Raw genomic sequence first — 3,437 nt, forward strand, 5'->3', positions numbered from 1 at the left:
CCCACCAGCCCCTGCCAGCATGGCCAATTGGCAGGGGCTGATGGGAATTGTAGTCCATGAACATCTCGAGTGCTATAGGTTCGCCACCACTGACTTAGACTGTGTAAGCTGGGCTGGTAAGGAACTAAAAAGGGGAAAAAAGGATCAGAAAGGCTCCCCTGCCGCTGAGAGGGGAAAAGGCAGTTTACATTTGAAATGACAACTGTTTATTAAAGCGGATCAGAGCGCCTGGGTCTGAGGCCATCTTTCCCCCTCAGGAGCTGACAGGCCACCTCTTGACATTTAAAAAGAAAAGAAAGCCGAACGCAGGCCAACCTTCCTCCTCCGAGTCTTGCACTCTGCAAATCTTAAACCCTCCTTCAACGAATCTGGAGGTTTCGCTTGACGCTTTTCTGCCAGGCAAGAAACTCCCTCAGGCGGGGAAAAAGCGCCTCGGAATTTGACTTTTCGCCTCACGCTGAGCGGTGCTGAGAGGATTTTGGCACTTTCCCGCCCATTTTTATGCAGTTTGTCATGCTAGTCTATTTCACCTCAGAAACAGACATCAGTTAAAGCATCATTTCTCCTCATGTTTTGGTCCGCATGTTTTGGTTTGTTTGCCTTTACTGGATCCCCTCCCCCCCTTCTGACATACCACTAGTGGGTTCCCCCCTTCCCAAAACGGATACAAAGTATGCTGAAGTTTAATTTGTTTATTATTATTATTATTATTATTATTATTATTATTATTATTATTATTATTATTATTATTATTATTATTATTATTATTATTATTATTATTATTATTATTATTATTATTATTGTGGTTGTTGCTGTTGTTGTTATTGTGGTGGTTGTTATTGTGGTTGTTGTTGCTGTTGTTATTGTTGTTGTGGTGGTGGTGGTTGCTGTTGTGGTGGTTGTTGTTATTATTATTATTGTGGTTGTTGTGGTGGTGGTTGTGGTTGCTGTTATTGTTATTGTGGTTGTTATTGTGGTTGTTGCTGTTGTTGTTGTTGCTGTTGTTATTGTTGTTGTGGTGGTGGTGGTGGTGGTGGTGGTTGTTACTGTTGCTGTTGTTGTTGTTGTTATTATTTATTAGGCTTGATAAACTGCCCAACCCCTGAAGGGCTCTGGGCGGTGTACAATGAGACATAAAACAAATACAATATAAGGTTTCATAAATACAATATAAGCGATAAAAAATATTTTTGGAAGCTAAATATTAAACCACGGTTTTAAAAGCAAACCGGAGCTTGGTTGATAACCTGGAGCTGTTCGCTAACCTGTTTTTTAATTGAAAAATGGTTTAAGGGCTTTCCATTTGCACATGTAGGTGTGGTGTCATCTTTTGAGAAGAAAATAACAAAACGCAAAAGCACTGTTTTATTCTTTTAAGGATGTCAATTTCAGCAGGGAAAAAATCTTTTATTTTAAGACTTAAAATTCTCTAAATTTCTTCTTTATTACTTAAAGAAAATAATTCTTTAATTTGACCCTGCCCCTAAAATCCTTAGTTGGACCAGGGGCTTGGAGAACACAACTGATATAAATCCCCAGACACATCACAGGTGCAGATATGAACATTTAAATATGTCACTTAAACACAATTTGGTCCTCTAAACCCATTTAAAGATGTTTATTCTGTCTATCCCCAAAGCTGCATGACCTCTGTTTCATAGCCTTCTGTTGCCATTCTACCAAGATTTGTTTCCTATCCCTTACTTGAATAATTTCCCCCCTTTTTAAATCTTGTTCCAGAAAAGTACAGCCCCACAAACCACTAGTCCTGGGATCTGATTCACACGTACTGAAGCTGAAAATATGGACATTGCCTATTTCAGTCGAAATTGGGACTATGTGTTTTTGGGGGGGGGGGGGTATTGCGTTTAGCGTATCCTTGTCGTTCATGTGGTGAAATGTTAACAAGTCCAAAAAGGCTTATGTTGTTGTATAGTGTTAGGAAACTGATGTGGCATAATGATTAGAGTAAGATCAGGCACACCTAGGTTCAAATACCCCTTCAGCCAGGAGGCTCAATGGGTAACCATGGCCTACTCGTTTCACTTTGCCCTAACCAGTGTGGTGTAGTGGTTAAGAGCAGGTGCACTCTAATCTGGAGAACCGGGTTTGATTCCCCCGCTCTGCCACTTGAGCTGTGGAGGCTTATCTGGTGAACTAGATTAGTTTGTGCACCCCAACACATGCCAGCTGGGTGACCTTGGGCTAGTCACAGTTCTTCAGAGCTCTCTCAGCCCCACCCACCTCACAGGGTGTTTGTTTTGAGTGGGGAAGGGAAAGGAGTTTGTAAGTCCCTTTGAGTCTCCTTACAGGAGAGAAAGGGGGGGATATCAAACCTGCCTCACAAAGCTGCAGCAAATAATGGGACAGATTTTGTCTGGTGGTCTGAATTTAAAAAAAAAAGAATATTATACTCTTTCTGGCAGTTCAGGACAGCATGGATAACAGCGGAATTTTAAAAAAGACAAAGTTTAGATCACAGAAACCCAGTCTGCCCCTTATTCGTGTCTATTAAATACTGATTTCTAAAATGAGCATCATGCTGAAGTTAAAGACTCAATTACATAATAACATGCTGATAATAATGATGAATCATGAATTATTGCTTGAGTGTAGTAGATGGATTAATATTATCTTGTGCTTCGTAAGATAATAACCCCCTCAAACATTTTGCTTTAAATAGAGTCTCAGAATTCTAGATTGACAATCCATTTGCAATATTGAATGTATTTTCTTTGCATTCTTCTATAATAAAAGCCCAGTTTTGTACTCTAATATCTATATAGTTACATCAATTCATTTTAATTTCCAGCCAGGCTTTCCTCCCAAGGAACTCAGGGTAACAGCTTACACAATTATTTCCTCCTCCATGTTATTTCCACAATCACCCTGTGAGGTAGGTGCACCTGAGCGGGAGGGGCTGGCTCAAAGTCCCCAAGTGAATTCTGCAACTGAATATGGATTTGAATTCAGGTCCCTCTATCCTACTGCCACACAGCACATGGTTGCTACCCTGTTTCCCCAAAAATAAGACATCCCCTGAGAATACGACGTAGTCGAGGTTTTGCTGAAGTGCTAAATATAAAGCATCTCCCAAAAGTAAGACGTAGCAAAGTTTTTGTTTGGAAGCATGCCCATCAAACAGAACACCAGAGCATGCAGTTATGGAGCAAAAAAATAAGACATCCCCTGAAAATAAGACATAGCGCATCTTTGGGAGCAAAAATTAATATAAGACACTGTCTTATTTTTGGGAAAACACGGTAGTATACATGCTATTTTCCATCAAGCAATTTTAGCACAATCCATCTACAAACAACGCCAGGCTTTGCTAATCTTTTTATATTAGTCTTTAAAAGCCAGCTTCATGTTTCATCGAGAAAGACAGGGAGATACTCAAAAAATATTTTCTGTGTGTGCAGAAGTGTTGAAAAAAA

Source organism: Sphaerodactylus townsendi, linkage group LG16, assembly GCF_021028975.2.
Source record: "Sphaerodactylus townsendi isolate TG3544 linkage group LG16, MPM_Stown_v2.3, whole genome shotgun sequence".
NCBI lineage: Eukaryota > Metazoa > Chordata > Lepidosauria > Squamata > Sphaerodactylidae > Sphaerodactylus > Sphaerodactylus townsendi.